Consider the following 15,876-nt stretch of genomic DNA (forward strand, 5'->3'; position numbering starts at 1 on the left):
TTACACAGAACACGACACCAAACACAGAAACCTTCCAGTATGTGTGTTGAGTGTAGGCCTAGCTATGTGTGACGCAGAAGTAAATGAAGCCATGTGGGCCCCTGAAATGGCAGCTGCCTGACCTCTAAACTGGGACAATGGGATTGTGGGGTAACTGCGCTGGCGTTGCACACCGTCACGGTAGGCGGTCGTAGACCGCGGCGCAATGCTGCATTGGTTAACATTGGACCCTATGGGTCCCAGGAGCCAATAAGGAAGTGCGCCGGCGGTGATGATACGCACCGCTGTGGACGTCACTGCCATTTTCTATCTGTTCAATCACTAGATACCTGATCTTCGACAGGAGAGGACCTACACTGCAAGTGCTGCTGTGACCTCGGTCTGGAAGCAACGATGGCTGCTGCATCTGGGGAAACGGCCCCTGCCTTCACTGCTCAGGAGTTGGAGAAACTAGTAGACGGGGTCCTCCCCCAGTACACGCTACTCTACGGTCCTCCAGACCAACAGGTTAGTACACAGGGAGCAAGTTGTGTGGGCTAGGCCTGGGTGGAGAGGGCTGGTTGTAAGAGGGAAGGGGGCAGAGTTCAGGGAACATTAATGCATGTGAATGAATGTGCCACATGGCTAGGGTAGGGAGGGGGGACACTCACATCGACGGTGCAGTTGGTAATGACTCCTCTTATTCCCTTGTGCATGTCATGTAGGTCAGCGCCCACCAGAAGAAGGACATTTGGCGTACCATCGCCAAGGAGGTCCGGACCCTGGGGGTCCACCAGAGACGGGGCACCCACTGCCGTAAAAGATGGGAGGACATTCGCCGCTGGAGCAAGAAGACGGCGGAGGCTCAGCTGGGGATGGCCTCCCAACGTGGGAGGGGTGCCTGTCGCTGATGTTCTGGATCCTGGCGGTGGCCTACCCTGAGTTGGATGGGCGCTTGAGGGCCTCACAGCAGACACAAGGGGGTGAGTACACTCTCATTCTGCGGACTTTGCGCGCTATGGAGGGCTATGGGTGGGTGAGGAGGCCTGTGGGTGTACCTAGGCCAGGCAGAAATATGTAGGCTAGGCCCCTCCGTAATGCAGGCCATGTGGCATTCTACCCCACCGCAGTAGAGTGCCAAGTACAGGTATACATGCCCCTGTGGCATCCATGTGTGCAGAAGTCCATCATAGCCATGTAGGCCAGATCCCAGGAATTGCATCTGTAGAGGCCAGGAGCACAGCGTAGTGCAGGGGGCAGCTGAGTCTGTAGTGTCCGCCAACGGTAGCGGTATACCATGCACTCAACCTGTCTTTCTTCTGTCTCTCCCCCCCCCCCTTTTTGTGCTCTCCCTGTTCTTTTGTGCATCAGCATCATCAGGCGGAGGTACAGTGGCACCGGAGCACGAGGGAGCTGCATCCCACATGGCCATGGAGGGCCACACCATGGACTCATAATGCACCAGTGGGACGGAGGGCGAGGGAAGCTTCACGTCGGCCACTGGATCACCAACCAGCGACACGGACTCGTCCGCCGATGGAAGCTCCCTTGTGGTGGCGGCACCATCTGTGCGCCCCACTTCTACAGGTACAGCCGCCACCTCCCCTACCAGCACCGCCCTCCCAGCAGCCCCTCAGCGTTCGCCCCGTGCCCGCTCACCCAGGAGGGTGGGCATCACCTTCGCCCCAGGCACCTCAGGCCCTGCCCCAGTCACCCCGGCTGCCCTCAGTGAGGAGGCCATTGACCTCCTCTGGTCACTCACTGTTGGGCAGTCTACCATTGTGAATGCCATCCAGGGTGTAGAAAGGGAGTTGCAACACGGTAATGCATTCCTGGAGGGCATTCATTCTGGTCAGGCTGTCCTTCAGCGAACCCTGCAATCTCTGGCCTCAGCACTGATGGCAGCCATTGTCCCTGTGTCTGGCCTCCCCCCTCCAACCTCCTCCACCCAGACCCAATCCCCTGTACCCCAGCCTATCTCAAGCACATCATCAGACCTGCATGCACACACCTCAACACACAAAAGTAGCTCAGGCAAACATAGGCACCACACAACCCACAGGCACACACACAAGCATCACCCTCGTGCAGACACAGCAACATCCACTGCCTCCACTGTGTCCCCCTCGTCGTCGTCTGCCATCTCTCGCCCAGTCTCGTCTACACTCTCACCTGCATGCACTACATCTACAGGCACCAGGACTCGCACCACAACACCCAGCACCACACCCCGCTCACCTGCACTCACCACCTCCACTCCCATTTACACTTCCCCTGTGTCCTCACCCAGTGTGTCTGTGACGCCCCCTCCCAAAGTACACAAACGCGGGCACCCGCACACCCAACATCCATCCACCTCACGACAGCCTCCAGTACCTGCACCTGCACCCAAAACACCTAAAGTGACACCTCCTACAACCACCTCCTCTTCCTCCACTCCCAGACCTCCTCCAACTACCCATCCCAGTGTTCGTCAGAAACTGTCCCTCTTTAAAGTTGACCTTTTTGCCCCCACCACCCCCCTCCAATTCATCAGTCCCGTCGTAGCGCCTCAGCCAAAAAGCCTCCAGGACCAGTGGTGCTTGTTCAAGGTGTGTGTAGTGCACCGGCCACCAGGGCAGGCAGTGTGACATGGAGCCAAGGCACTGCCAGTCCACCCACTGTAAAGGCTCTGAAGTTGGAAAGTGGCCAACGGGACCGTGTGAAGGCTCCTGGAGGCAAAACAACTCACAGGGGTCCCAGGGGGATTGCAGAAGCACCTGTGACTCCTCCAAAGGTGGGGAAAGCCCAGAAGAAGTCTGCACAGCCTGGTGTGAGCATCACGTCGGAGAAGGGCAGCATCCTTACCGGCGGCCGGGACGCCACCGCCAGCACCGTCGTCACTGGTCAGGAGACCACCACCAGAGTCAGTGCCCAGGAGGGCCCAAGTATCGTCACTGGTCAGGAGACCACCGCCACCGCCGGAGTCAGTGCCCAAGAGGGCCCAAGTATCGTCACTGGTCAGGAGACCACCGCCAGAGTCAGTGCCCAAGTATTGTCACTGGTCAGGAGACCACCGCCAGAGTCAGTGCCCAGGAGGGCCCAAGTATCGTCACTGGTCAGGAGACCACCGCCAGAGTCAGTGCCCAGGAGGGCGCCAGTATCGTCACTGGTCAGGAGACCACCGCCACCGCCGGCGTCAGTGCCCAGGAGGGCTCAAGTATTGTCACTGATCAGGAGACCACCGCCAGAGTCAGTGCCCAGGAGGGCCCAGGTATCGTCACTGGTCAGGAGACCACCACCACCGCCGGAGTCAGGGCCCAGGAGGGCCCAAGTATCGTCACTGGTCAGGAGACCACCGCCAGAGTCATTGCCCAGGAGGGCCCCGGCAGCCACAGCCCCGCTGGGCAATGAGGGACCGTCATGCCACACACCAATGCCCAGTCCAGAGACCGCCAAGGCAAAGCACCGCTGAATAGTCCAGAGACCGCCATGGCAAAGCACCGCTGAAGAGTCCAGAGACCGCCATGGCAAAGCACCGCTGAAGAGTCCAGAGACCGCCATGGCAAAGCACCGCTGAAGAGTCCAGAGACCGCCATGGCAAAGCAACGCTGAACAGTCCAGAGCACGCCATGGCAAAGCACCGCTGAAGAGTCCTGAGACCGCCATGGCAAAGCACCGCTGAACAGTCCAGAGACCGCCATGGCAAAGCACCGCTGAAGAGTCCAGACACCGCCATGGCAAAGCACCGCTGAAGAGTCCAGAGCACGCCATGGCAAAGCACTGCTGAAGAGTCCAGAGACCGCCATGACAAAGCACCGCTGAACAGTCCAGAGACCGCCATGGCAAAGCACCGCTGAAGAGTCCAGAGACAGCCATGGCAATGCACCGCTGAACAGTCCAGAGACCGCCATGGCAAAGCACAGCTGAACAGTCCAGAGACCGCCATGGCAAAGCACCGCTGAACAGGGCATGCACCGCTGAAGAAGGAAAAGACCGCCACATCAAGCATCGTTATCCCATATGCAGCTGGGACAGTGATGGGACAGGAACTGTCACGGGGAGACTAATCCAGTCGGGGCACCAGTCCCCCTCCAGAACCAGTGGTGGCTGTTATCTACTTGAGAGACTGTGGCTTTGCACTCCCCAGGATTGAACAGTGGGCAAGCCACCCACTGTAGAGACTTGAGAGACTGTGGCTTTGCACTCCCCAGGATGGTACAGTGGGCAACCCACCCACTGTAGAGACTTGAGAGACTGTGGCTTTGCACTCCCCAGGATGGTACAGTGGGCAACCCACCCACTGTAAAGACTTGAGAGACTGTGGCTTTGCACTCCCCAGGATTGAACAGTGGGCAACCCACCCACTGTAGAGACTTGAGAGAATGTGGCCTTGCACTCCCCAGGATTGAACAGTGGGCAACCCACCCACTGTAGAGACTTGAGACACTGTGGCTTTGCACTCCCCAGGATACATCAATGGGCATGGAGCCCCGTCATGGATCTGGCTTTGCACTCATCCGGCTGAGGTGCCCCCCCTTCCCTTCCCCCTGAGGTGCCTGTTGTATTTCTCTCTGATGCCCCGGCAGTGTTCTCTCCGTCTGTGGACAGGCATCTATTGTGGGCCTCGCCCATACATTTTTGGACTAGTGATGCACGGACATTGATATGTGCTTATCTGCACTACTTCTCGTAATGTATATACTTTTGAATGATTTTATAATATATCTGTACATATTTGAGACATGTATATTGAAACATTACAATGTTTGAACTGATTTTGTTTTGTCTTTGCATTCTTCCGGGGGGGTTGTGGGTTGTTACTGTGATGTTTGTGAATGCATTGGTGTGTGTGTTGTAAAATGCGAGGTTGGGGGTGGGGGTGTTGCGTGTGTGTCCCCCTGACTTTTGCCTCCCCTCTCCCCTATGTCGTAGGTGCAGTACTCACCGTTGTCTTCACCGGCGCCGCCGTTGCTCTTCGTAGATGAGTAGGAATACAAGGGCCGGTAGGATTTGTAATTCCGGATCCATGGAGTCCTCCTTCCTCGTGGGATGTGTTCAGGTAAGCATTTTCCCATTGCAGAAACTGTTTCCGCCGTGTTTTTATCCACGGTGAATCTGCCACGGAAAAGGTGGCGGATTGGCGGGTTGTGATACTATGGGCGGTACATTGTCTTCCGCCTGTCTGTTGGCGGTGACCGCCACACTGCTTGTCTGTAACGCCGTGGCGAGCGGTGTGTTAAAGTGGCTGTCTTTGTTGACGGTTTCCACCACGGTCATAATTCCCTTTTTTTTCCGCCGACCTGTTTGCAGTATTACCGCACCTTTAACACCGTCCGCCAGGGTTGTAATGACCACCTTTGTCATTATCTAGCTCTGCCTGGATAGCACTGTGCTGATCCTATGCTTAAAAACTTTGCTAGATAAGCAGAAATTTGAGGTGAGCTTATCTAGAGTGTCGCTGGTGTTGCAGGGTGCTCCTTACTAGAGCTGCTCTCCACCTAAATTTGGGAACCCCCCCGAGTTCTCCTTTGTTTTTTGCATACTTTATGCGTCACTCTAACCCTGAAAGGGCCTTGGTTTGACTTATACTGGGTGCGCCCTTGTGTCTGGACAAAGCTAAACCCCTCTGTAGAGCTTTAATGAGAGCGAAACACGTGTCAGGGGTTGCTTTACTCATTTCAGGTTGGCTTAGACGGTATTTGACCAGTCCAAAGCTGTAATACTGTGCCTGGAGTGGTAAATGGCTTTTAACATTTTACAGCTCGGCGAGAATGACACTGTGTCAATCCTATGCTTAAAGATTTTGCTGTACAAATGGCAAAAGACTTTGTCATTATCTAGCTCGGCGTGGATAGCACTGTGCTGATCATATGCTTAAAAACTTTGCTAGATAAGCAGTCATTTGAGGTGAACAAATCTGTCAAAGTGTCGCAGAATGCTCCTTACTAGCGCTGCTCTCCACCTAAATTTGGGAACTTCCCAGAGTTCTCCTTTGTTTTTTGCATTATATATATATATATATATATATATATATATATATATATATATATATATATATATATATATATATATATATATATATATATATACATACATATATATATATATTATATATATGTATATTTATAAATGTATGTATTTAATAATAGTCCTTCTTTACCTTCAGTTTGGATTTTTATCAATTATAATAACATCTTTGAATGGGCCTGTAGCAGATACTAGTCAACTACCATAGATGAAAGCAGTGATTCTTAAACTGTGGTCTAGGGAATCCTGGGGGCTACTTGGGGGCTCTGCGACTATATGGAAAGTGAAATAGCATTAACATATAATACAAATAAATTAGCAAAAGGTAACTTTGAAATCATTAAAACATTCTGTAACAGTGAAGGAATTTGAAAGTAGAGGCTGAAATTTAGGTTAGGAAAAAGCTATAAAGATCATCAGCATTGGCATGGCCAGCCCAAGGGATGTGCTTCATCTTAAAGCCCATATCCTGTAGGGAAATGGGCCACCTTAACAATTTGAGGTTTTCTCCAAGCACCTTCCTGAGCTACCTAAACAGCTTGTGGTCTCTCTGAAACAGGAAATGAGTGCCAAACAGTTAGAGCCTTAGTTTCTTTAGGGATCAGACCAAAGCAAATGCCGCCTTTCAATAGCACTCCATATTTTCTCTGTTCGGTCTGCTGATAAACATTGCTGGTTGGTCTTAGAACTCTTCATTTTGCTATGAAAGAGATCCTCAATACCATGCCCTGTGTGCACCATGTCTTACTTGCAGAAAGCAAGCACCTTCAGGATTGGCATGGTGCTCACTACCTCTTCAAGGTATCCAAAGCATTTTGACAAGCATCTGTGCAGATCATTTTTCTGGATTGTTTCTTGGTGGTGAGTTATATCAGGAGTGTAACAATGTTCCAATAACTCTCTACACACTTAAAGTAATAGCCTGTGAGGCTCAAAATGCACCTCGTCTATATCTTAAACTTGGTAGGCTCCCAGGGCAGGATCATCTAGATTTTGCACTGGAGAGGCTTTATATCTTCCCCACAAAATTGTTGGCCGAGGCTCACCAAAGAGCCCTGACCTATCTGTCATTTACTTTGCTTGATAGTCAGACTTGCCTGTTGCTCTGTCTAAATCACTTCCTAAAGTTTGCCCAAGTGTCTTCACAATTGGAGACTACAATGTTGTTAGAAATGGGGTCTTTGGTTGGCAGTCAGGTTACCCCCTATCCAAGCAAGCACCCTCATTCTAGTCAGGGTAAGTCACACAAAATCCAAACTATCCTGTGCCCACCCTCTGATAGCTTGGCTCTGAGCAGTCTGGCTTAACTTAGAAGGCAATGTGTAAAGTATTTGTTCAATAAATCATACAATAACACAATAAAGCACCACAAAAATACACCACACAGTGTTTAGAAAAATATGTACAATTTATATGGATCAATGCAGGTCAAGACAATTAAAGATGCAATAAGTAAATGTTGAGATATCACTGAAAAGTGATATAAAGGCCCATATTTATACTTTTTGACGCACAACTGCGCCAACGCAGCTGTGCGTCAAAAATTTTACCGTCGGCTAACGCCATTCCAACGCGCCATGCGGGCGCCTTATTAATGGAATGACGTTAGCTGGCGCTGCGGACTGGTGTGCGTAAAAAAAAATGACTCACACCAGGCAGCGCCGGCGTATGGGAAAATGGGGGTTGTGTGTCAAAAAATGGTGCAAGTCTGGTGTGAGGCAAAATTCAGGCCTCAAACCGGATTTGCGCCATTTTTTTGACGCCCAACCTGCATTGACATGACTCCTGTCTTAGCAAAGACAGGAGTCATGCCCCCTTGCCCAATGGCCATGCCCAGGGGACTTATGTCCACTGGGCATGGTCATTGGGCATAGTGGCATGTAGGGGGGCCCAAATCAGGCCCCCATATGCCACAAAAAAAAATCGGAAACAAATACTTACCCGAACTTACCTTTACTTCCCTGGGATGGGTCCCTCCATCCTTGGGTGTCCTCCTGGGGTGGACAAGGGTGGCAGGGGGTGTCCCAGGGGGCAGGGGAGGGCACCTCTGGGCTCCTTCCGAGCCCACAGGTCCCTTAACGCCTGCCCTGACCCAGGCGTTAAGAAACGGCGCACATCAGGCTGTGCGCCGTTTTTTAAGGCCCACCCCCTCCTGTGCGTCAAAATGACACCAGAGTATAAATAAGGGGCACAGGCCTTAAAGTCATTTTTTGGAAGGGAACACCTACCTTGCATATAATTAACGCAAGGCTGGTTCCCCCTTCCAAAAAATGACGCACATGGTGGAATTTTGACGCCCGCGGGCGTCAAAGTATAAATATGGGGCAGGGTTTGTGCTGATTGTGCGTCAAGATATTTGACGCAAATTCGGCGCAAACAGAGTATAAATATGCCCCTAAGTGTTTTAAGTCTTTGCAAAACAAATAAATGTCTCTTAAAAACAACAAAGGTCTCTTGCAAGCACAAAGTACCTGGTTTGCGTTAAAAATCTCCGCAAGGGACCGTAGAGGAGGCGATGTGTGGAAAACGGGGAGGTGTGCGTCGGTTTCGCCCCTTCGTACACCGACTTGCGTTGTTATTTTCCACACAGGGGAAGGCTTTGCATTGATTTCCAGCACGCGGACTTGGCTTCTCTTTGGGTTGCGGGGTTTTCTGGTGCCCCGAGTACTGTGCGTGGATCCCTGGGCTTGCGTAGCAAAGTCACAAATGCTGCGTCAATCCAGTAGGCATTGCGTTGAAATTTCTCCTGCACCGCAGGCACTGCGTCGATTCCTTTCTGGAAGTCGGGCTGCGTCGTCCCGGGTCGGCTGTGCACCGATCCGGTGGGACGTGCGTCGAAGTTCCGGTCGCAACGCAGGTGCTGCATTGATCTTTTCCTTGTGAAGTCGGGCTGCGTCATTCCGGTTCGGTGTGCAGTGAATTCCTCACCGCGGGGCAGGCTGTGTGTCGTTTTTAGCAGGCTGTGCATCAAAGGTTCACCGCATAAGGAGTACACTTGCAGGAGTGAAGTCTTTTTGGTCCTGAGACTTCAGGGAACAAGAGGCAAGCTCTATTCAAGCCCTTGGAGAGCACTTCTCAGCACAGCCAGGGAGCAGCAAGGCAGCAGGGCAACAGCAAGGCAGCAGTCCTTGTCAAAAAAGCAGTCCCAGTGAGTCATTTGGGCAGCTAGGCAGTTCCTCCTGGCAGGTCTGGTTCAGAGATTCTTCACCAGCAGGTTTCTTGTCCAGAAGTGTCTGTGAGGTAGAGTGTCTGCCCCAAGAAGTTTCTAAAGTCCGTGGTTTTGGGTCCTCTTCTTATACCCATTTTGGCCTTTGAAGTAGGCCTACTTCAAAGGAAAGTCTCACTTGTTTGTGAAATCCTGCCTTGCCCAGGCAAGGCCTCAGACACACACCAGGGGGTTGGAGACTGCATTGTGTGAGGGCAAGCACAGCCCTTTCAGGTGCGAGTGACCACTTCTCCGCTCCCTCCAGGCACAGATGGCTCATCAGAATATGCAGGCTACACCCCAGCCCCCTTTGTGTCACTGTCTGGGTAGAGGTGCAAACCGCCCAACTGTCAAACTAACCCAGACAGGGAATCCACAAACAGGTAGAGTCACAAAAATGGTTCAAGCAAGAAAATGCTACTTTCTAAAAGTGGCATTTTCAAAAACACAGTTTTAAAACCAACTTTTCTAAAAGATGTATTTTTAAAGTGTGAGTTCAGAGGTCCCAAACTCCACATGTCTATCTGCTCCCAAAAGGAAGCTACGCTTTAATCATGTTTAAAGGCAGTCCCCAGGTAAAACTATGAGAGAGATAGGCCTTGCAATAGTGATAACCAAATTTGGCAGTATTTCACTATCAGGACATATAAAAACCCTTAGTGTCCTACCTTAACCATATACTGCACTCTGCCCATGAGGCTACCTAGAACCTACCTTAGGGGTGTCTTACATGTAGGAAAAGGGAAGAGTTAGGCCGGCAAGTGGGTACACTTACCAAGTCGAATTTACAGTTTGAAACTGCGTACACTAACACTGCAGTGGCAGGTCTAAGACATGATTACAGGGCTACTCATGTGGGTGGCACAACCAGTGCTGCAGGCCCACTAGTAGCCTTTGATTTACAGGTCCTGGGCACCTCTAGTGCACTTTACTAGGGGCTTACTAGCAAATCAAATACGCCAATCATAGATAAACCAATTAACAGTACAATTTACACAAGAACATATGCACTTTCGCACTAGTTAGCAGTGGTAAAGTGCTCAGAGTTCAAAAGTCAACAAAAACAGGTCAGGAAAAATAGGAGGAAGGAGGCAAAACGTTTGGGGATGACCCTGTAAAAAGGGCCAGGTCCAACATGACCACCCACCAGCCTAAAGCCAGGGGAGAACAATCACTATCCCGATGTACTTCCCTGATTGAGGCGATAGAACAAGGACCCAGGCCCACAACAGCAGGGGCATGTTCCAGTTCTATGACTTCCTGACTCCAGTTGGATCACTCTGTCCATACTCTCAGGGCCCACTAAGCTAACCCATGGGGAACCTTTCTCCTCTCCTGCGGATATCATCTGTGCAGCACCTAACCTTACTTTGCTCACAGATATATCCAAAGGGACCAGAGAGTACCACCAGGGCCACCACCGTGGTGTTGCCCACTCCACCCCCAGGGTGTGACTCTTGTCCCCCTCCTCAGGTAACTCTGTCCACCAGGACAGCAAGCCACAGTGGCCACTGACAGCTGTCAGGGATGAGAGCTAGGCCCGAGGCCTCTCAAAGCTCTCTAACCACTGTAACTGTGGAGAGTGGGGGGTGGTAGCCTCAGGTACCTGGCACACTTTGACCACTCTCCCTTCCACCAGGTCAGGGATCGTACTCTCCCTCCTGGAGTGGCACCCCCAGAGTTCAAAATTGTCAAGGTGCTTATAGAAGTAGTCCTGCACAATTTTACCACCAGTGCAGAGGTGTTAACCTGCAACTGGTCTTCCTACCTGGGGTCTGTACCTTCTGGTTGGAATAGGGCCAGGGGTTAGGCATCCCTCCCCCGGCCCTCCTTCTGGGGTCCTGCACCCCCCAACTAGGAGTGGCCCCTCAGAAGACATCATGGTAGGGGCACTGTTAGCAGTAGCCCCTTCCTTCAGGTCAGGGGGACACCCTGAGCCTAGCCTTCTAACCCAGGGTTCTGCACCCCCCCTCAGGGAGAGTACCCCTAGAAATCACACCGGGGGTGATTGAGCAAACATCCCCCCCTTTCAGTTCATGGTTCACCCCTGCACCTGATCCTCCAGTCCAGGGTCTGTACCCTCAGACTGGACCACTGCCTGGCAAACCAGGACTTTGTGGGGGGCACACCTACCAGGTCAGAGTTTAACCCCTGAACCTGGTCATCCAACCCAGAGTTACCACCCAGAGGTTGAACTATTGCCTGGCACACCAGGACTTCCTGGGGAGCACATTCATCCCCCACAAGGGACACACCGTCCCCAAGGGACACACAAGAGTCTGGCTGGTGCAGGTCTCCTGACCCCTGCCTGTCTGGAAGAGTCTGGATCCCCCCAAAACCAGAAATCATCTCACCTAGGTCATTCCTGGGGGGCTCTGCTCTCAGAGCTGACCCCTGACCCTCCAGGTCCTCCACTGGGATCTGTAGCCCCCTCTCAACCCTCTATCTGGACTTCTGCACCCCCTCACTAGGAGTGGTACTGCCAGATACCAGAACTGGTGGTATGCTGGCTACAGCCACCCCCCCCCCCAAGTTCTCTTGGATTCAACAGTTGGTGAGCCCTGGGGACAGTGAGAATAAGTGGAAAACTATTTCACCAACTGTAATCCCACTATTGCTCTTCTGTTAAACAGACAGAGGGCCACTCCATCGACCATCTTGGTCCTTGCATAATAGGAGAGGGGATTTTATGTCTTCTATTCACCACCATCAATCACGATGAGCATGGATATCTCAGACCTCTGAAAGGGGAGTTTTAAATCAATTCACGTGAAGGACCCTCAAAGGGTTCCTGAGAGTTTGTAGGTCTACCACGTAAGTGATTACGCTCTTTTTCCTCTTGACTTTGTAGGACACAGTCCATTGGTCCTAGAGGGTTCTGTGTGCCATGGGCTCCATTATTCACAGTTTTGAGCTAGCTGGTATTTTACCACTGTTTAATAATTTTCTGACAGGCCTCCAAATTCATGTTTGCCTCTCTGCCGTATTCCTCCCTCTTGGATCTTTGAGCTAACATGTATTTTACTATGTTTTGTGAAAGTTACCTTCTTCCTCCTCTCCTTTACAAAATTCAAAGCATGGCATAGGGGCAGTCTTAGCACAACTGAATGAGGAAGGCCTAGACCAACCTGTAGCCTTCCTGTAGCCTTCATTAGCAGTTATTTCCATGAGAACAGAGTTGGAGTGCAATTGAAAGAGAAGCATTTGCTGTGGTATTGGCACTGAAGAAGCTGAGACCATACCTGTTTGGGAAACACGTCCGGGCTCAGACTGACCCCCAGATCCTTCAGATGGCTAATGCAGATGAGGGGTGATAATCCTAAACTCCTGAGGTGGCCCATCTCCCTACAGGGAATGGACTTTACAGTGGAGTATTGCCCGGGGACTAACCATGCCAATGCTGATGGTCTCTCCAGATTTTTCTGCCTTAGTGATGAGAGCTCCCAAGTGGTTGGGTAGCTTTCCCTACTTTCAGCTGGGGGTACACGTGTTTCACCTGGCAACCTCAGGATGGTCTTCGCCCAAGTTTTTTAACTATCTCCCCATTTTTCTGATCTCAATTTTGCTGGTTTTAGGACTCTGGACACTTTACCACTGCTGGCCAGTGCTAAAGTGCTTGTGCTCTCTTCCCTAACAATGGTAACATTGGCTTCTACCCAAATGGCATATTTAATTTACCTATAAGTCTATAGTAAAGTGCACTACCTGTGCCCAGGCCCTGTAAATTAAATGCTACTTGTGGGCCTGCAGCACTGATTGAGCCACCCACATAAGTAGCCCCTTAACCATGTCTTGAGCCTGCCATTGCAAGGCATGTGTGTGCAGTTTTCTGCCACCCCGACTTGGTGTGTAAAATCCTTTGCCAAGCCTCAAAACCCATTTTTTATTACATATAAGTCACCCCTAATTTAGGCCCAATATGAAGGGCAGGGTACAGTCTATGTGAAAGACAGGACATCTAATAATAAGTTGTGCATGCCCTGGTAATGAAGAACTCCCAAAGTCGTTTTTCAATATTTGGAAGGCTGCTCCACTCATAGACCAGCATTTGGGATTCCTTAAAATACTTTTAAGCTGTAATTCTTGATCAGAGAGGAGTAGTTGCCTCATGTTTCTTACCATTAGTCTAGTCATGATAAATCCTCTTTATTGATCAAGTAGGATTTGACATTACTATTTTAGAAATGTTACATTTAGGAAGTAGGCTTTCTCTGCTCTTACTGCTCTATGTGTCTCACATCATTACTTTAATCCACATCTGGTTCATGCTGGGTGATAGCTCCCCTTGTGCACTCCATTCAAACAGCCATAACGACAGAACACTCAGCTGCATTCATCTGCTTACTGATGAGTCTTCTTTGGCAAGAAGGGTGGAGGGGCTCAGACATACTTTTTAAAGTGTACCTGGCAGACAGGACTGGGCTGAAATCTGGTGCACTTCAAAACCACTCTTGAAGTCGCCCCCACTTCAAAGTCCCATTTGGATGTAAGTACTGGGGCTCTGACCCCCTCAAATCAGACACTACTGGGCGAGAAACTAAGACCCATTCAGAAGAACTGCAGGGCTGCCCAAAGGACTCAACTGGAAGGTCAGCTCTGCTGCTTGCTGCCCTGTTGCCTGCTGCTCTCAGACCCTGAAGTGATCTCCAAGGGCTTGCTGGCTTGCCCCCTGTTTTACCCAAGGTCTTGGGAACATCAAAGACCTTGTGAATGGTGCTTCATTGGCCCCAGCACCACTCGGACCAGGTGGCACTTTGTCATGGACTATCGCTAGCAAATGCAGTACTTCTCTGCAGCTGCCTGTTGTCCTGAAATATCACTAGCCAGTGCAGTGCAGTGTTTCACTGCAGCCCCACTGCCACTCTCCTGAAACAGTGCCTTTTGCCATAGATTATTGCTAGTGAGTTTGGAGCCTCTCTGCAGCCCTCTGCCTACTGCCCCAGACCACCATCATTGAGTGCCAGCCTCTCCACAGCCTGTGTGCTGCTCTTCCAAGACCAGTGTCTACTGCCATGGATTCCTGCTGGTGAGCCCAGTGCCTCTTCGCAGCCCCGTGCCTCTCTACTACTGTGGTGCCACCCGCACCGTCTGAACTACTGTGCAGGCGGGCCCCACCTAGTGCACTATAACAAGCATCTCAGGAGGGTTGGGATGTGTTTGCTCACCGATCGTGTCCCGAATCGAGTGCCAAGTACGATCGCGCTTCTCACACCAGTATTGACTTACTCGGGCTCTGTCACTGGCCCTTTCCCCGGTACCCATTCATAGTCGCTCTGCCCATACACTGACTTTAATGTAACTCTCCGAAGAGAAGTGCACCGGAATTGCAAAGCACTGCAGGAATACTTTCGCCAAAGATTATCTTGTTGTGCGCTTATTGGATCTGTACCATTTGTGATTTGATTCCTCCAGATGAGCACAGTATAATTTAATTTGCGTTGTGACCTGCTCTTATTCAAATTGTAGTCCCTATTTAGACGGGGTATGCACCTCTACCAGCTAGATACCGCAGTTTCTAACGGTGTCCAAACAGAAGTTCAATAGGACTGAAGCCTAAGTACAGGTGAAATTTCAATTGTGCTATGTAATTGGCATAATATTTGTAACTTTGCATAACACAATTTGCATGAAGTTATCAAAGTTATGTCATTATGCAACATTGCATAATTTTAGGAGAAATTTTAACACAAGTTTCTATTCAGGTAATTTTTTAAAGGAAGCAGCATTTCAGGTGGATTTTTTGCACCAGAGCCGACTGTTTGGACCTGTTATCTACATGAAACTACATATCCAAATGTGAGTGGCAGTGATTTGAACCAGAGTGGCAGTTCCTTTAATATGGGAAGCTAATAAACATTTCAGGTGGATTTTTTACCAGAGGGAACCATTCGGGTAATTTTTGAGTGCAAAACTACACATCTGAAAGTGAGCAGCAGTGTTTTGAACATGAGCGACCAGAAATGAAGTCAAAATTACATTTTCAAGTTGAATTTTTACTTGAATCGACCATTTCTATAAGTTTTTGAGTGTGAGGTGCATTTCACTTAACTTTGTGGTACTTTTTCGTAATTATGCTACAGCAAAGTACAAGCATTTCACACACCAATACTGGAGCCCACTACCTTTTGTGGCACTTTTCTGAATATAAACAAGAGGCATGGCAGTAAGACATCCAACTTACTTCCCAGGATGCCAGAAAAGCCCATTATCATGGCCTTAAGGGTCTTGTTGAATCTCTCAACAAGCTCATTGTTCTGTTGATAGTAGGGTGTGGAGAACTGTAGGCCATCCCACCCTCATCCCACACAGTGTTCCCGTATGCTCACATGTTCCGATACCACCGCCTTACGAAGCCCCACAAGGTTATACATTCCCATGAGGGACCTTGTCATAAGGGGCTCAGTTCTTACCTTCAGGGTTATGGTCTTAGGGTACCAGCTGGCATAGTCCACCTACACCTGCATAAACTTCTTTCCTAGGGCTGTCTTAAGGCAAGGGTGTTGACAACATCCACCCTACCCTTTGATAGAGGGTCCCTATTACAGAGAAGCTACCCCCAGACCTGCTTTCACAAGTCACAAAAGACCAACTGAATTTCTCTATAGTGGTGACCAGGCGGTCAAATGGTTTTGCCTGCACAAGATGTCCTGCAAAGGGGATATCATGAGCCAGCTCCAGTAGGA

The sequence above is a fragment of the Pleurodeles waltl genome, chromosome 8 (assembly GCF_031143425.1).
Source record: "Pleurodeles waltl isolate 20211129_DDA chromosome 8, aPleWal1.hap1.20221129, whole genome shotgun sequence".
Classification (NCBI taxonomy): Eukaryota; Metazoa; Chordata; class Amphibia; order Caudata; family Salamandridae; genus Pleurodeles; species Pleurodeles waltl.